Below are 20,589 nucleotides of genomic sequence, written 5' to 3' on the forward strand. Positions count from 1 at the left end.
ACATCAAACTTTCATGAATGGAGATATAAGGTTAAAAGAAAAGTGATAGCTTACGGACCTAGTATATGGAAGATTTTATGTGATGGTTACTGCAAAGACTCTCCCTTTGTGCAAGAACAACAAGTGGTATTAATTTCAAAGGTATCAAGTTTGAATCACACCCGGCTCATGCTGGGGAAGATTGTTAGACATTGGATTAATCAGTGTTCCCCGTGTGTTTTAAAACATGTGCTTAACTACCTATTAACTCTGAGGATGCATCTATTTACTAACACCTGCAAATTTTGATGTAACAACAATTGTGAATCCAAAACATCTTTATTATGAAAATCAATTATATGTATTCTGTAGAAATTCCCACTGTAGATCAATAGATTATGCAATATACTAAAGCAAAATACAAAATCTACTTCTACAAAAAACTTGCGGAAGCTTAATTGAATATGAGCAAAATCAATTAGAACACATATAACTGAGAATGAGAAATCAATCGCACATGAACATAGAAGAATAACTTGGGGAAAGCCTCAACCTAAAACCCCAATCTCTGTATTATCATACAAGTGGAAAATATGTTCAGATTACAAAAGAATCAGCTCACAAGCTATCCTGCTCTCTCTGTAATCAAAAAATAATATAGCTCACAAACTGAATAGACACTAGATATGCCTTCCCCCAGCCATCCAAGCCTCCTATTTCCTTGCGCATTTTTTCTTGGGGTCCAAGATGCCACCTGTGTGATTGGCCTCATCACACACTCACTAAACTGAAGAAGTAACTACGCAATCTCCAAGGAATGAATTCCTTCTGCGTGCAAGAGATATCCTCCATGGAATATTCCTGCAACTAATAGTACATTGTCCCATCATCTAATCTCATCTGGGTCTCTGTCTGAACTGACATGTATGAGTTATTTATGAGAGAATATTCAGTAATCTGAAGTGTAGTAGTTACATGCATGCATGCATTAACTAACTAAACTCACAATTAGTTCAAAAAGCTATTTGAACTAATCTAACTAGACTTAACTTAGTTAACTGAGCTAATTAATTACAACTCATCCTTATCTCTTTAACTAAGGGATAAATTCCTCAATTAATGGGGTAATTGTTGCATGTCCTCACATAGACTTCATGGTTGATTTTCTACAACTAATTAACTTAAGATGAATTAATTATCTTACAAACAATTGCTAAGATCAAATTCGAATTTTACTTCTCTATTTTAGTTCAGGGACTAATTAAAATAGGAAGGTATCCCGAAATTCTATTTATGGTAGTGTTATTTTTAGCACTTCTATATTTAGCATTTCTTGTTGCCATTTTCAACACTCCCTCTCAACAAGAAATGGATTATCAGTAACCCCAATCTTGTCTCTGTGGAACTCGAACTTGCATTTTGACAATGCCTTCGTCAAAATATCTGCATCATGTTTCTCAGTCGAAACATACAGCAACAACATGATTCTGTTGAAAACACAGTCTCGAAGACGGTGATACTAGATATCAATGTGCTTGGACCTATCATGAAAAATTGGATTCTCAGAGAGTTTGATACAACTCTAATTATCGCAGTAGATCACAATTGGATCCATCCTCTGACCAAACAATCCCACTAGAATCTTCTGCATCCAAATGGCCTCACATGCAGCCTGACTAGCAGCCATGTATTTAGCCTCTGCTGAGCTAAGTGCAACTGACCTCTATTTCTTATTGTACCAGGAAACTGCAATTGAACCAAGGTTGAAGATTCCTCCAGAAGTGCTCTTCTGGTCTGATGGACTCCTTGCCCAATCCACATCTGTGAAGCCCCGAAGCTTCACTCCCTCTGTCCATCTGTACCACAATCCAAACTAAGATGTGACTTTGAGGTATCTCAGCACATGCTTCGCTGCCTTCCAAAACAACTTGGTAGGCTGAACCATAGCTTGACTTAGTTGTTTCACCACAAAGCATAAGTCTAGTTGTGTATTCACTAGATACATAAGTGAACCCACAAGTTGTCGATAAACAGCAGCAACGACTACCTCACCTGAAGTAGCATCCTTCTTCCTACAGTTCCCAGCTAGAGGAGTCTGCATGGGCTTGCACTTCTCCATGTGAAAGCACCTAAGTATCTCATTGGCATACTTTCCTTGAGACACAAATACTTCACCATCTTTCTGCCACACCTCCATGCCTAGAAAGTAGTGCATAAGGCCCATGTCTTTCATTTCGAACTCTCTTGCAAGGTCCTCCTTGCAAGACTGGATCAACTGATCATCACCTGTCAAAATCAGATCATCGACATAAAGAACAATAATCAATGGCTTGCCTTCTACCATGATGTGGTAAAGGTTTGTATTTGCTTCACTCTTGGTGAAGCCCAACCCGGTGAAATAGTTGTCAATCCTGGTGTACCAAGCATGGGGTGCTTGCTTCAGCCCATACAAGAGCCCTCTTGAGTCAGCACACATGTGACTCACGATCGAAGGTCTCGAAACCTTCTGGCTGCTCAATGTACACCTCCTCCTCAATCTTCCCATTGAGGAATGTTGCCTTCATGTCCATCTGATGGATCTTCCAACCTATCTGAGCTGATAGTGCCAACAGTAATCTGATAGATGAGTACCTTGCTACAGGAGCAAAGGTCTCATCATAGTCGATCCCTTCAACCTGTGAGAAACCTCGGGCAACAAATCTTGCCTTATGTTTCTCAACACTGCCATCAGCTACCTGCTTTACCTTATAAAGTCATCTGGAACTAACCACTGACTTGTCCTGAGGTCTTGGGACAACATCCTACACACTATTCCGAATGATAAAGTCGTACTCCCCTACCATTGCATCAACCCAAACTGGTTGTTGCACTGCCTCCTCGAGTGTAGAATGTTCGGACTCTACACACTCCCCAACTAAGGCCATGTACCCAGTGTACCACTCAGGCAACCTCCTCTATCTGTGCTAAGAAGATGGTTGTCCCACATTCTCTCGTGCATCCAGCATCAACCTGTCAGCTTCCCTTGAGCGTTTATGCCCATCTCTAGAAGTCTCAGCATGAGTAGATGTCTCCACTCCCAGATCCTCTGCATGCGGCTACTCTGCATCAATCTGAGGCTCCTCCTCCTTAGGAACTGAAAGTTCCTCCTCTGCATGCAACTTGAGCTCCCTCTCAAGTGATACTCGCATGGCTTTCTGCTCATCGAACTTCAGATCCCTACGTACCACTGTCCTCTGACTAGTAGGTAGGTACACCCAATAGTTGTGGGATGTATCAGTGTACCCCACAAGTATTCCCAACTCAACTGTTGGATCTAGCTTCTTCCGTGCATCTTTGGTCACATGACAGTAAACTGATGATCCAAATATTCGGAAGTGACTCACATTTGGCCGCTTCCCGGAAAAGGCCTCTATAGGTGTCTTCATTCCCAGTATACGGTGTGGGCTTCTGTTCTACAAGTATATTGTTGTATTGCATGCCTCAGCCCACAATTGCAGTGGTAGGCTTTGGTCATGCAACATGGCTCGAGCTACTCCCACAATCGATCTGTTCTTCCTTTCGGCCACCCCATTCTGCTGTGGGTTATGGGGTGTCGTCAATTCCTGTTTAATTCCTTCTGCAGTGTAGAAGTCCTTAAACTATTGGAAGACATACTCTCCACCATTATTGCTACACAAGGCTTTTATTTTCTTTCCAGATTCTTTCTCTGCCAAGGCTTTAAACTCACAAAACCTCAAGAAATTCTAATCCTTCTTTTGCATAAAGTAGATCCAGCATCTACGAGAAAAATCATTAATAAAAATAACATAGTACCTTCGTTTAGCGGTGGAGGTTGTAGGGAAAGGTCCACAAACATCTGAGTGAACTCGGTCCAGGATTTCTCCAACTCTACTATCTTGATCCGGAAAGGAAGATTTCGCATACTTACCTAAAGTACAACCTTTGCATGTATTCGTTTTCTCCAGTTTTCCCTTGGGAAGTCCGGTAGAAAACTGTTGCATGATCTTCAGGGCTCCGTGGTGCAAGTGGCCCAATCTTCTATGCCATAGCTCGCCAACATCTTGGCTCTGCACCATCTCAACTTTGGAACTCAATGCAGCACAGTCATCTACCTCCAGCTTGTAGAGATTCTTTACTCGAATCTCGACTCGCTTGGTCTGTCTAGTGCCGATATGCCTCAGGAATAGATTTCCTTTACTAAAGACTACATCATAGCCTTTATCTTCTAGCATAGCAACGGACACAAGATTCTTCTTCAGACCTGGTACATACTTTACATCAATCAGGGTGAGAGGAGCTCCATGCTCCCTCTAAAACACAACCGTACCTTCACCTGAAACACGGTACTTTCCATCATCGCCCATCTCGATCCGCATCTGGAGATCCTTCTCCTCCAAGGTACTAAAAAGATTCTTGTCGCCTGACATGTGGAATGAAGCTCCACTATCTAGGTACCACACACATCCCACCATGGATGAAACCATGCATGTGATAAGAGAGAAATCCAACTCAAACTGTGAGGCCAATGCCTCACCATCAGATCCCTTCAAGGATCCCCTCTTGGATTTTTTCTGTGGACAATTCATAGCATAATGGCCCACTTCATGACAATGAAAGCATCGTACTTTCGATTTTTCAAACTTCTTCCCACCATGGGAAGAATAGGATTTGGGATGGGACGCCTTCCCTTTTCCCTTCCTCGCCTTACTCGCTAAGGCTAGATTTTCCTTATCATCTTGCTTTGATGAGGATCCATCTCTGGTGCTTCTTCTTATCTCCTCTTGCATCAGATCCGACCAAAATCGCTCCCAATCTAGCAGTTTTTCTCTTCCATTGACCGAGTCTTGGTAGCTATGCTAGCTCTTTGGAAGACCGAGGAGTGAAAGACTCACCATGTCATCATCGACTGTCGTGATCCCTACACTTCCAATCTCATCCCTACAGGTGGTGAGCTTGTTCATATATGTAGAGATCGTGTTGCCCTTTTCACACTTGATTTTCCGAAGCTTGTCTTTCAGCGCCAGCTTCCTCTGATCGATGTTGTTCTGATATAGATCTTTCAATGTTTTCCATATCGAAAACAGTGTCTCCTTCCCATGGAGGCTCGAGACAATGTGGTCTCGAACTCCCTCCAGTGGGATTCTCCTTGCTCTCGCCACACATTTCTTCCATTCCGCTAATTCTGTAGCATCAACCACTGTCAGCTTGGGGACTTCTTGATCAATGAAGTCCTTTAGACTGTTATCCTCTAATACTGCTTCCATGCGATCCTTCCAGGCTATAAAATTTGAGCTGCCATCAAGGGCATACTCGAGTCTTAAACCATTGAATGCCATTGGTGAAATTGAGATGTGATAAGAACTCGATTTCTATATTCAAGAACCTCAACCTTCAAACTTCTCCCTTCTTGTATACTATTCTTCGCTTTGATCACCTTTGCTCCGATACCATGTAGAAATTCTCACTGTAGATCAACAGATTATGCAATATACTAAAACAAAATACAAGATCTACTTCTACAACAAACTTGCGGAAGCTTAATCGAATATGAGCAAGATCAATTAGAACACATATAACTGAGAATGAGAAATCAATCACACATGAACACAGAAGAATAACCGGGGGAAAGCCTCAGCCTAAAATCCCAATCTCTATATTATCATACAAGTGCAAAATATGTTTAGATTACAAAAAGAATAAGCTCACAAGCTATTTTTCTCTCTCTGCAATCAAAAAAACAATACAGCTCACAAACTGAATAGACACTAGATATGCCTTCCCTCAACCCTCCAAGCCTCTTATTTCCTTGTGCAGGATTTTTTGGGGTCCAATGATGCCACCTGTGTGATTGGCCTCATCACACACTCACTAAATTGAAAAAGTAACTGTGCAATCTCCAAGGAATGAATTCCTTCTGCCTGCAAGAGATATCCTCCATGGAATATTCCTGCAATTGATAGAACATTGTCCCATCATCTGATCTCAAGTGGGTCTTTGTTTGAACTGACATACATGAGTTATTTATGAGATAATATTCAGTTATCTTAAGTGCAGCAGTTACATGCATGCATGCATTAACTAACTAAACTCACAATTAGTTCAACAAACTATTTGAACTAATCTAACTGGACTTAACTCAGTTAACTGAGCTAACTAATTACAACCCATCCTTATCTCTTTAACTAAGGGATAAATTCTTCAATTAATAGGATAATTGTTGCATGTCCTCACATAGACTTCATGTTTGATTTTCTACAACTAATTAAGTCAAAATGAATTAATTAATTATTTTACAAACAACTGCTAAGATCAAATTCGATTTTTACTCCTCTATTTTAGTTTAGGGACTAACTAAAATAGGAAGGTATCCCGAAATTCTATTTATGGCAGTGCTATTTTTAGCACTTCTATATTTAACATTTCTTGTTACTATTTTCAACATATTTTTTCTAATATAACAAAAATAATTTAAATATGTATATCCTTTACCACTTGATTCAACTTAGTTGAATGATTAAAATAATGAAATCACCCCATTGCATTATATATGAAGTAGCTTATATACTCGTATTTTATTAAAAAGACTTTGGAATTGTGATTTTCATGTTATATTATATATATTAATTATTATTTTTATTTTTGTCTATATCTTATAATAATTTATAATTTTTCAAATAAATATATTTTCTAATATATAATTTAAAAATTATAAATTTTAGAATATTCCGGTATCTAATTTATTTTTAGCTACGTATCAATTTTTCAAAATATTCTAAATTATAAATTTACCTAATTAATTAATATATATAACAAAATCAGATATCATTAATTATAATTCTGTATGACAATTGTCACGAAGTTCATTGTGCAATCGTATGATCGTCGCAAGCATTCATTATTATTAAATCACTGGACTGTATGCAACCTGCAGAATGACATGAATGCATACGTCCCTGCGAAACAGCATTGCCCATGCAACGTTGACTCTCCTTCCTCACGGCCCTCGTCCTCTTTCTATATATCTCCTCTGTATCCTGCTCATCATGTATCAGTTCAGCAATGGCGCCGCCTGTCTTAATTTTGTTGCTTTCCATTCTCCTCTCCCTTTCCCTGTTGGCAAACGCCACTGGGAACAATTTTCGTCCTGTGAACAAACAAGAAAACAATTTTTCCATGGGACGAGAAAGAATTGAGCACAAACCAGAGCACAATTCTTTCTGGGGAGGAGCAGAAAAAATCAAAACGTTGAGGTTCGGCAGCCGCGGGGGATGCCATCATCACGATGGCGGCGGCAAATTGAAATTCAGCAACTTCCCCGAGCTTCCCCGGAGAAACCGCCTCCGCCGGCAGTTCCCGCGCTCCTTCTTCTTCTTTCCCGCTTCTGCTGATGCAAATCTCCATGGAAATCAAGATGACGAGGCGCCGTCTTTTTCTTCTTCTTTCAGAATCATTCCCGCGGAATTCCTGCCCCAAATCCGAAATAAAAAACCCGAGTTCGAATCCCGAGACGTGGGGATATTATTTCGAATCAAATTCAGCCGTCATTTTGACGGTTATGCCGGAATAATCGAGCGTAATCAAACGCATTTCATCATTTCCCTGAATTTTTCCGGCGAGCAGAAACTGGAACTGAATATCAGAGTCAAAATGACAATGCCGACTGATGGGCATTTCGCCACTCAAATTCCAAGCCACAGAAGCCACAGAGTTGCTGAGGTGCCTCTGTCCCCGCCGCCGGAAACGGCTTTGAATTATGTGTTGTGTGTCCCGTAGTATCGTATTTTCCGTCATTCCGTTTGTTAGATCAGTACAGCGATCGATGCGTTTTCCATAGAGTATGTACAGAGTGTAGCCCATATGTAAATTTCCAAAAATATGAATGCTACAGGCTGCCTTTTTGGTAATTTAGTTTTGCAAAAATTTACTTTCTGTAATTTAATTAAATTATAGAGATAAAACCACTATAGATCCATCTTAATAGCAAATTTATCAAGCACTAAAAGACATCTAATCTCTTGACATGTAAAACTTTGTTCAACTTTTGAATTTTAAAAAAAAGTTTGCATATAATGGGATTTGATCCCTTAGATATGTGATTAAGATGGAGTAAATAATTCATTTCTAATTTGTATCATAATCTTTATGATTAAATTTTTTATTTTGATTTTTTTTATGATGATTAACCTCAAATAATCAAATTGAAAATGGTTTATCCAATTTTAATAATAATAATAAAAGCTATAGGTTTTTTGAGTTTTTTTTAGATTTTTATTTTTAAGATTGATAATTTAAAAAGAAAGTGTCTTTCATTTTTAACTATCTTATTATTACCATGGTTATATAAATTAAATGGGTGATAAAGGGATCAAAACACTTATGTCATGATACATCTAGCATTATCAAAAATTAATAAAAAATTAAAATTAAAATTAGCTAATTTATAAAAATAAAAAAAATTTAATTAATTAATATTATTATTTATTATAAAAAAAGAATTAATATACCAATTAAATATATATATATATATATATATATATATATATATTTAATTATTATTATAAAAAAAAATACCAATTAAATATACATACATACATATTAAAAGAATTGCACCTTACATACATAGTCCTACACGGGATTGGACCACATGACTTGTGAGGACCAAACCTCCCACCTAACCGTTGGACCATATCCTCCAAACTACACACACACACACACACATAACAAGATTTTCAACCATGAAGGTCGCCTCACTTTACCATGGAGATTCTTACCATATACCATAGGCCAAGACCATGTCTTAGTAATACCACATGCCCAGAAAAACCTATCCTCCAGACTACACACACACACACACACACATATATAACAAGATTTTCAACCATGAAAGTCGCCTCACTTTACCATGGAGATTCTTACCATATACCATAGGCCAAGACCATGTCTTAGTAATACCACATGCCCAGAAAAACCATAACTCTGCTTATATGACACGTGCTCATATGAAATTTTTTGAATTAATAAATTTAATTAAAAGAGTATAAAAAGCGCGAAGAAATGGATAATTTGGTCCTAGAAGATTAAGCGATGGATGCACTTAAAAATTGTGGCTTACTGAAGTTTTTCCTCGTGCTCAACTTGTGGAATTAGAAGCACTAGTTGCAAACCTTGATAGATTGTTGGAATCTAGACCAAAATTACTTTATGATGACAAAATTCCCTTACACATTGACGTAAAGGACATCTACTTCATTACAGACCTCTCACGGAGAGGCAAGGTGATTAACCTAAAAAGTAAGATTGGTGGATGCCTTACTATTGAGGACTACATTGATATCTATTGCGTAGTAGGTACCTAGAAGGTGGCTACCTAGATACCAATTAGGAGCATCAAGATCTTGACACTCAAAATCATTTTGTTTACTATTGCTCGAGTTTTTGGATCCACTTCACTTCACCAAACATCTAGATCACAATTTTTTTGGCAACAGAGTGTATCCAACTAACCGTTTATGATTGGAGTAATACCTTATTGACTAACTTAAAGAGTCAATTTTCCATCTTTAAACAAGGTAGGGTGAAGAAATTTGGATACATGAGCATCTTCTGCATCTTCTTCTTTGAGTGAGTTCCAACACTTTGACTAAGAGTTGCTACATTCATCACACATCTCAGAGAGCCTCAGGTGGTGAGGTGGGTAGACCTCATGGGCATCCTAGGAGGGGAGTGAGTGAAACTTGTCACTTTTGATGATGAACTCTTCCACTAGTGGGATTAACTGATCATCACCATAGATTATTACCCTTGTGTGATTCTCAACTTCCGAGGAGACCCTGAGCTAGCCCTTCCTTCAGATGTTGCAATGGGTGAGATGGGTAAATGATATTTTGATATAATTGAACAAAATATATGTGAATATGCAGATATTACACAAGTTAGTCCTAAAGGATTCCCATAACACTGACATCGAGGCAGAGGTGAAGAGTGGATCTCCAGAGAGGAAGAGATAGTTATGGGTGTAATGAATTGATCTGTCTGCAAACCCTAGAAAGAAAAAGATCATTTATTGACATCTACAAAATCATGTCAAAAACAGGATTAGAATCATCGACAAAGACTAACATATGTAAAAAATAATATATACATTAATTACAAAACAAAGTAAATGCATGAGCAATAGCTCAAGCATAATACTTCTTGAGGTAGAGCCCATTTCTGGGCTCTTAAAGAACATTTCCATTGTAGTCAGTCAATTCACAAGCTCCTTTCTTAAGTATACACCTTACAATGTAAGGCCCATAAATATTGACTTAAACTCTCATGCCCCTAAGGTGTCCTTGTCTTAGTCATAAACCAACACAAGGTCACCTTCAAAGAAAACCCTTAGACAAGCAAACTCATCATATTGACTTTTGACATTGTTGGACACCTAATCCTATAAGGGTTATGATGTGGAAGATACACAGTGAAATGAGTCCAAGAGACGTTGGAAGATGAATCCAACAGTCACAAGAATGTCCATAGGGATCCTAAAGCTCCACTAAAATTTATTGTCTGCTAGAAATTTTCATGCCATTATACTATGTCCTCTGTGTTGGACTGATAAACATACTGCGTAAATGCGTTGAAGAATGAGTAAAAATGCTTCGCTTGGGCATTTTATCTTCCCTGGAAACCTAATGCTCCTGTGCACTTTAGCTCTGTCATCCCTCTCAGACATTATTGCCCACCCAATGTTGTTTTCTCCAACCTTAGATGTGAACACGATGAAATTTCTTCTATAGGAATACCACTCCAATCGCATTCATATAAAGAAGGAAACATCAATATGTGGAAATCTTGACATTCTTCGGGAAATCTAATTTATGTCCAACATTGGTCTACAATTGTATATGTTGTCGTATGATACCTGAGATCCACAGATAGGTTTAGGAGTAAACCTTTCCTTGGAATAAATACCCTTTTTTGAGGTTGAATGAATGGAAGAAATGTTATGGAAACTCTAGTCCATGCATTGGAATCTGCATCATAAATCTCCAAGAGCTTCCTATTTCTTGTCGAAGTTGACAGGTCAAGGAAGGTGTCTGCGGGTCCTTGTAGTTGGATTACCTAGGGAAAGATCTCCTCTGGGAAACTGGGCTTGATCACTATAAAAGATAGGGCCTTCATCCCACCCAGAGATGGATCGATACAATAGTCTGGACGTCGATGGGGTAGATATGTTTTGTTCATGGCCTCCATTTACACAAACACCTGCTCATACCATCTCAACACAACAGTGGAACCGTCGTTTTAAGACTGAAAATGTGAGAAATGATGTGGAAAACACGTGAAGGAAATGAATGATGGACGGTAATTGAACCTTGAATGTGCTTGTAAGGCTCGAAGACCATAAATTACAGCAGAACAAATTCTTTCTATATAAATATATTTTTTTGTCCCACGCAACGATCTCTAGTGAAGTTTGGCTCTTCTTTTTCACAGTGTGAGTAGTTTGAATAATTTGAGAAGTGATTGCATTTGGCAATGGATTTAAGTGCAATAGTGTTATTTGTTAAGCACTTAAAACAGTGAAAGGAGTCGAAACTCTAATACATCCAGGTCAAGCTCAGATTTGCATAGAATTGTATGCACTTTGGAGTTTCACAATATTGGCTTTGAATTTCCAAATTGCACAACTTGATGTAATTATAAATACTCAACTCCTCTGCAAATTTGTTTTTAGCTGCATGATTAGAAATTCCAAATCAAGGTTAGATTTTTCAGTGGAAACATATTGCTAAGATAGTTGATTCTCTTTAATAAGTTGGGGTTTGTCTAGCCTTTTATAGCTTCCACTAGAGTATTTATTTTTTTATGAAACAATGGTGAGACTTGATGATTTTTTAAAGTTATTAAGAGATCTAATCCTTTCCACCGTTGAAGGCAGAGTAAAAATTAGCAAAACCATTGAAGGATACAATAGAATAGACATCATTATGAACCTATTTTTGTTCAGAAAATTGAGACTTAGCGACAAGAAATTGCAAATGCAGTACCCATTTCAGGAGATTTTTGTATAAAGATACATAAATTCAGTTTCCACTTCCCAGGCCCATCATCAGACCTTGGGAATAGCTTGTTAGCAACCAAAATAGAACTGCTTTTGGATATGACAAGGAGCTTTCTCTTCACACTCCAGACTATTCCAAGCCCATTCAATTTCAAAGTGTTGGGTTTCTTCATGATGGTTTATCTTCACCTATTTCAAATCTTGCTCCTCCTGCACAACAACATATTGTCAAATGCCAACATTTTGACAGAGTTGGCCATGTGAAAGATCATCATTTTGATCTTCACCCATGCAAGCATTGTGGCCATCATAATCATCATTCAACATATGCTTCAGAAACAAGCTTCCTACAAGAACAAAGATTCATCTTGGATGGATCGCTTCATGGCAATGGGCTTCAATAGCTAAGAATATATTTCATTCATATAACATAGTTTGTTCTAGAGTATTGACAATATTTCATTTGAGTTTTCTCCATCTTCTCACCTTGTATCTAAAAACATGGAAGTGATGGTCATATACAAGCTTCAAAGCTACATCAAGAAAGCCTGAGCCACAACCTGCCATATCATATTCAAAGTTGTAGCAAGAGACCAAGATGACCCTGAGCATGCCTTTAGTTGGTGGTCAGCCTTAAACCATCTATGCAGGGTGAGGCCTCCCTTTTCAGGTTGAGCTTCTTCCTCTTCAAAGAATTGGGGACAGTTTCTCTAGCAGAAGACTTCAACTTCTTTCTAGTTTTGGAAGAGTTCCATGAATTTCATTAAGCATACCATAGTTGGTGGTCATCCCTAAACCATCGCAAGTTGTAGACCTCCCTTTTCCAGGTTAAAGGTCTCCCTCTCCAAAGCATTAGGGACACTTCCTCTAGCAGAATATTTCATCGTATTTCCAAACTTGGAAGAGTTTTGGGCATTGTACTAAGTGTTCCAGTGTTGGAGGTCATCCTTAAACCACCCCCTTATCCCAACATTTCAGAGAGCACATTCAACCTAGTGCTGGCATGCATGTCTTTTCACATTTTGTATTACAACTCTCTTCTTAGACTCATACATACCCCTTTGGATTAAGGGAGGGAATGTTGAACACCTAGTCCTCTAAGGGTTATGGTGTGGAGGATAAACAATCAAAGGATTCGAAGAGACATTGAAAGATGAATCCAACAGTCACAAGAATGTATTATAAATGTACATATATGTTAATAGTAAAAGGAAATTCATTATTATATCACTCATGTCTACTCACATTCCATGTGTGTCTAACAGACACACCTATTATGTGCCTCATTTTCGATAGCAACATCTCAACACTAATCAATATGCTCTAAATGGAGGAGATGCTCTTCCAAACTAAACACGTCAAGAAGAATCCTAACTACTAACTTTGAGGATGGTATTCCACATTATGTGGGAAGAATGAATTCCACATCGTGGACCAGTTGAAATGGACTAAACCATGTAGTATTTTTTACAGACGTTATATATACCCAAAGGGCCAGATATAATATGATGTGCCATTAGGTGTTAGTTTTGCTAATTTATCTTTGTAAAATGGTATTCAAGGTCTTATTGACTACCTCTATTTACCCATTTTCTTGAGTATAGTCAAGAGACAAATACCCCTACTTAAACCATAGGTTTGAAGCCAACTTAGCCTTCATCTTATTCTAGAAATGGCTATCATTGTAGAAAATATGTGATAGGTTAACCCGATAATGCAATATAAATCAAAGCAGAATACTATAACCTACTTCTATTATCAATTTGTGGAAGCTTAAAGATCGAGCTGAACAATATAACCAGAAGAAGAAGAATCAATGGCACAATACACATGAAAATACTTTGGGGAAAGCCTCAGCTAAAAACCCCACACTATTGTATTATCATACATGGTAGAAATACATAGGAATTATACAAAGCCTTAGCTCTTACAGTGAGCCAGTTCTCAGTACAATCCTCACAGATGCTCACAGGAAATCTTGGCTTCTCTCTAGCCTTCCTCTCTGCCCTCCAAGCTCCTATTTCCTTGCATTGTTCCTTGTGGATGATTTTCCTTCAAACCTGCGTAATCCTCAAGGATGAATCCTTGACTGCATGCATGAGTTTTCTCCATGAGAAAACACATGCAACTGATAGTACATTGTCCTTGAACATTAATCTCAACTGGTTCTTTCTCAAAATATACATGCATGAGTTTCTGATGAGGGAATTTTTAGTTAACTAGAGTAGCACTAGTTGAGTGTATTAATGCATCAGTTGACTGTTAGCTCACTATTAGTTCCTCAAACAGTTTGGAACTAATTTAACTAGAATTAACTCAGTAAACTGAGTTAACTAATTACAACTCAAATATAACGCAATCTTATCTCCTTAATTTAAGGGATAACTATTGCATGACTTCAGAAAGACTTCTAACTTAAATTTCTCCAACTAATTAATTTAAAATAAATTAATTAATTATTTCCAAGTAGCTATTAAGACTAAATTCAATTTTAATTCACAATTTAATTCAAGGACAAATTAAATTGGAATATTCTTGTTGCCATATTTCAACAATCATGGTCAGTTACAATCTCCCTTGGGATGTCGAAATGTGTGATGACTTGATTAAAGATGAATAATGTAACAGTCTCACCATCATTCAAAAATATTGGCATAGCCTCAACCCACTTGATGAAGTAGTTGAAAGCCATAATAATTTGCTTGTGTACCCTAGTCAAGGCCAAGTGACAAGTAATAAATTCCACCCCTCACTTGGTGAACAAATCAACAGTGAGAACTAGAAAATTGGATCATGGTGCACATGCATTTTTCATGTATACACTTTATATGAGTGACACTTATTGACGAATTCAATACAATCTTTAAAAAGTGAAGTCCAGAAGTAGCAAGCACACAAAATATTTTGGGTTGTCGTCAACCCAGGAAGATATCTATTGTTATCACTCAGGTTGTCCCTTGGCTCCTTAAGGGATACGGCCGAGGTAACCACAAACCAATCTTTGGACTGCAGGTCCTAGCCTACCTGCAATCAGAGAGGGTTCTCTCTTTCTATTTTAACTTTGTTTTGGGTTTATTTTAGGCTAGATATATGCTTCTTTGGGTTTTGTTTAAGTTTTGGTGGGATGATTGATGTTTTCAAGTAGGGAGGCATGCATAGTGTGAGAGGTTTAAACCATTGGGCATGGAGTCATGGAATTGGGCTGCTGGTGCATTTTCTTGGTCACAAGAGGAATATAGAGCAAGATAGCTACACATGAAACAATCTTTTAAGTTAAAGGATGAAATGAAGGCCAAGGAATGAAAGGCAACTAAGAATCTCTCATTCAGCTTAACAGAGGGGAGGCGAGTGAACTATATCTAGGAGCAGTCAAGAATTCCTAAATAACAGTCATACATGAATGAAATAGAGCAAATATGAGCCATGAGGAATTCATATTTATGCCTAAATCAGAAGAAAACATATAGAAGTCACAGAAACTGAGCATAGAGTGCAGCCACGCAAATTCTAAACTAATCTTTCTTTCTGTAACTTAGATGGTGATATATGTATGATATAAACATATATGAATTGAAAACAGAGGTAAGAAACACTTATTGGGCCATGTAGCAGCGCAAGAATTCTATATTTCACTCTTCAGCCATTAATAACACAACAGACAGTCCATCCTCCAAGCTTTTCAGCAGTCTTTGATTATAGAAATTCTCAAAACATACAGTGCGAGTCCAGCATGAGGATTATCAACCAACCAACCCTTTAAACAATGAATTAGGGTGGTTTATATAGGGAAAATATCCAAAAATATTTATTACAGCAGATCTTAAACAGATATGAGGGAAATGAGTTTTTTAACCTAATCTTGTCTTGAAATTAATGCATAAAATATCTCCGTGCTGCGCTGGGGCAGCCGCCTTAAAAATGAGTCGAAAATCTGTCCTTATGGCTCTGTGCTATTCATTTAGCCATAACTGTGCTTTGGGCTTTGATCCCCTGCTCTTGAGTGGTTTTGATGTGCATTAACTGTGATCTGAGAGCCTTTAAATGGCTTCACCGCTTTCTTTGACTTTGCTTGGGGGCCTTTAATGTTCACCCGCTTTGGTATTGCAGACCTGATACACTTTGCCGCTTCACTGATACTCTTTGATTGAATTTGGGCTTTATCTTTCCTCTGATACTCTTTAACACTTGAATCGGGCCACTTTCTCTCGACCTGATATGCTTGAAACTGTCAAATCGCCCCTTTTCTGCCCTTTCAAGGCAAGAATGGCTGCTGCAAATGATTTCCGTGGCCTCTGGAATGCTACCGGCATTGGCCGATGAACATAAATGAAGAAATCCTATCAAAACTGCGAATTTTCGGGCCTGCTGGTAGCCGAGCGATATGAAGCCTTCCATTTTGGTCATTTTTTCTTAGCGATGCGCGATTAGCGCTAATCGCGCATCGAAAACTGCCTCAGTTTTTCATTCCGGGCTCTCTTTGCTGCGATTTGCGCCCTTCGCGCCTTCCTTTAGTGATGACGTCAGCATGACATCAGCAGTGGGTCCCAGTACGGCAGTGACGTGGCAAGGTGATGTGGCAGTACGGCGGGGATTAAATCAGAGATCAGCAATCGGCAGGGACAGGGGGTTATGGCTTTTATATGTGCGGGGCGATGGGAGCGATTACCGATATCGAACAAAGCGATAAGGCATGCGACTGTGTGAAAATGGGAAATATTGCGGAAATCAGCGGATCGCGATGCGAGATGCTTTTGGGTGCGATAGTAATATCGCATCGGCGGATGAGAGGGGGGCATATATATATAGGTACAGAACCTTGTGACTGCCGATCGCGAAATCGCATCAGCGAAATGATATCGGGGAGTTATAAAAAGGGGCCGATGAATGAATGTTGCGACCTCCGACAGTGATATCGCGTCGGAGGGGAGCAAAACTCATCGGAAGAGGAAACACTCAATTGAAAGAGGGTTAATGCGATCAGAGGATGATTTATGTGATCAGAAAAGGGCTTTTTAAAGCTTTGGAAGGGTCCTTAATGCATTGGAAGGAGTCTGGTAGCATTTGAAGGGGGTTTTTGTGTTTTGGAAGGAGTCCAAACACCTTAGGAAGATGGTTTTTGAGCAAAATGAGGGTTCTTACTAAGTTTCAAGTAAACTTAGTAATTCCCAAGCGATATTTATGGTTATATTTCAACCAGAGGAGGGGATATGTAAATAATGGGGATTTTTACCATATTTTTTAGTATGGGAAGGGGAAATAAGGAGGGATTTACATAATAGAGTTAAGAGTTAATATGAATTTTGTGAAGAAAGCACTAAGGATAGGAATCTTAGGCTTTAAAGGGGAAATCGACTTATAGAGGAAGTATGAACATTCCTTGAGTAAAGAAGATCTTTACCGAGGCAAATGGTATGGAAAATGATGAAACTAAGGAGATATCAAGCAGATCTTGACCTCTATGGGGAGGTTAGTGAATGATTTGGGGAACAAGAAGAAGGGGGAGTTAGTCATGCCTCGTTTGAAGTCCTTCAAATGAAAAACTGCCTCAAAACTCGTGATATGAATAGATATGACACTTGAAAAGACGAAATGGATCACAAGCCATGATTCTGCAACCACAAAACTACCTACCCAGCCTACTCACCTAGCATTTTCTCTTCTTTTGGTTTGGGTGCACTTGAACTAGCATACCCAGCTTTTCATTCTTTTCTTCTTGCTGTCCTCCTATCTACATCTACACTTATTTCATCCAGGGGCTCAGATTAAGCTGTTGAGCACCCTTGTTTCTCTACCTATCTACAAATCTGCCAAGATTAAGCTGTTTGGACAGATAATGATTCTCTATATTCTACAACAGGAAATTGAAACCTAGGGAGACCAAGATTAAGCTGTTTGGCCCTCCCTTAACTGAAAACTCATCAAAAATGGATCAACTCATCAAAAATGGAACATAGCAGTGGCACTTAGACTAGCACACTCTCATGGACACTTCTTTGGCCTCTGTAGCAAATATGGAACGTTGCAGCATGCAAAGTATGACATATTTGGTATGTAAAAATGTCGATCATGAAAGATGAATACCTGTTGCAACAGGAGGCTAACAGTGGCTCCACTTGGGGATGGATTTTCCTTGTGAAAAGCCAAGAACAGCAGGTCAGACTGCCTTGATCTTCTATTGTTGCTGTGGAACTAAAAACAATTCTTCGTTGGCTGCTAAAAGACTGGAATTTTGAGATCTGAACAACACTCTCCTCAACTGAATTACTGTGAACTATATAGCGTCGCCTGCTTTCTTCTGCGTGCTTAATGTTATGTACAATGTTGCCTGAGCACTGCCCTTTGAAATAGTCTCAAAACATGGATAAAAAGGAGAATTTTCTCTAATTGGCTTCCACCTGATTTAAGCTTGAACTCTGAAAGCGGCCTGCTTCAAACATGAAACGCTGCCTCTTTTTAACACTGAGTGCTTTAAATACATCTTAATTGGTCCTGAGCATCCTTCTGCACTTTATTTGAAGACAGGGGTCGAATATGGATAATTCTTTTTGACATCAATTTCACCAGAACAGAGAGCTGGGTGCTGCGTTCTATTGCTCCTTTCACTCAAAACTGCGTTGCGCACTTATGCTGAAACCAATGCAAAGACAGAGCCTTTGAAATGGATGATTTGCATGGGCTGTGCCTTATAAACTTTGTTGCGTTGTTCTCCTAAGGATGATGTTGTGACTGATCGTTAACATAGAGGACTACCTTGCTCTGCCTCCATAACTTCGCTGCTTGGTTCCAAGCAATCGGATTGCTTATACAAACAAAAAAAGGAAAGCGCTAACATATATACAAACACTAATATACATATATATATAGGGGCACTGTATCCCTTAAAATGGATCTCGATAATGTTTCAATATTCGGCCATTCACAGGGCCTTCTTCAATTGCGCTGCCATCTTCAGGTTTGAGAAAATAGGTGTTATTGCCTTGCACAGTGCTGATAACAAATGGGCCTTTCCATAGAAAATCAAATTTTGCATGCTTTCCCTTGTCTTCTCTTCGTGAGTCCCACCTTAGAACTTTGTCGCCAATGCAGAAATCCTCAGCCTTGGTCCTTTTGTCAAATGCTTTCTTCAACCTCTCTTGCACAATTTGAGCTCTGTCATACACTTGCTCTCTGGTTTGCTGAAGATGAATGGTCTGATTTATTCTTCGTTGAATATCATTTGGTTCTGCCTGAATCTCTTGTAACAACTTCATAATGGAAATGCCCAAAGAAGATGGAAACCTGGCCTCCATGCCATACACCAGCTCATAAGGGCTCATCCCAATGGATCTCTTTGTTGAAAGTCTGTCTGCCCAAAGGGCATTTGTGAGCTTTTTATGCCAGTTCTTCTTGTTTTCTTCTAAGATCTTCTTGATAATATTAATCAGGCTCTTGTTGGATGATTCGGCCAAGCCATTACCTTGAGGGTAATAAGTTGTAGAGTGGCCTAAGGTGATATGAAATTTATGGCAAAAATTGATCATCTTTTTGGATTTGAAGGCAGCAGCGTTGTCAGTGATGATCTTCTCAGGGCAGCCAAATCTAGAAAGGATGTTGCATTCGAGGAATTGGATAATGGTGGTGTCATTAGCTTGCCTACATGGGATGGCCTCAATCCACTTGGTGAAATAGTCTGTGGCTGTTAGAATCCATTTGTGTTGGCCTGAGGAAGAGGGATGGATTTCTCCAATGAAGTCAAGACCCCATTGTTGAAAAGGCTTTTCGGTTGAGATGGGCTTAAGGGGCAAGGGCAGCAGCTTTCTTTTGCCCTCAAAGATTTGGCATTTGTGGCATGAGGTAGTAAACTTCTTTACATCTGCAAACAGAGAGGGCCAATAGAAACCAGCCCTTAAAATTTTATCAGCAGTGGACTTCCAATATAGATGTCCTCCACAGTCCCCTGCATGGAATTCTTTCATGACATTGTTAGTTTCATTCATGGTTAAACAATTAAGCAATATGCCTTCATGATTTTTCCAAAATAATGCACCATCTAAGACACAAAACTTTAAAGCCTTCATTTTTAAAAATCTTTTCTTGGTTCTGGACAATCCTAGGGGAGCAAACAGGTTTAACAATACAAAGCATATATCAGCATACCATGGGGATTGCAAAAAGGTTTCACTGATCTGTGGAGTCGCCAGCTCCTGTTCATTGTCCAGCTGGTTAATGTCTAAGGCTTGAAAGTTTGTTTCGGACATCAGTTTGGCTAAACCTTGTCCCTTTATGAGCTTGGTTGGTTTTATTTCTATGTCATACTCAAGGATATTAGCAATCCACTTGCCTCTTTTGCCTTCTAATCCCTCTTGGGTTAATATGTCTTTTACAACAGCATTTGGGACATAGGCAATCACATGTGAATATAAAATGTAAACTCGGAAATCTTTGATTGCTTTAACAAGGGCATAGGCCTGCTTCTCCATGATTTGGTACTTCAAAGGGGCATCCCTAAGGGCTCGGCTAAAAAAAGAAATTGGCTTTTCATCCATTTGTAAAAGGACAGCAGTTATGGTGTGATCAGATGC

Source organism: Pinus tabuliformis, chromosome 5_2 (genome assembly GCF_031772625.1).
Source record: "Pinus tabuliformis cultivar Carrire ecotype Pingquan chromosome 5_2, CPIR1, whole genome shotgun sequence".
Taxonomy (NCBI): Eukaryota; Viridiplantae; Streptophyta; class Pinopsida; order Pinales; family Pinaceae; genus Pinus; species Pinus tabuliformis.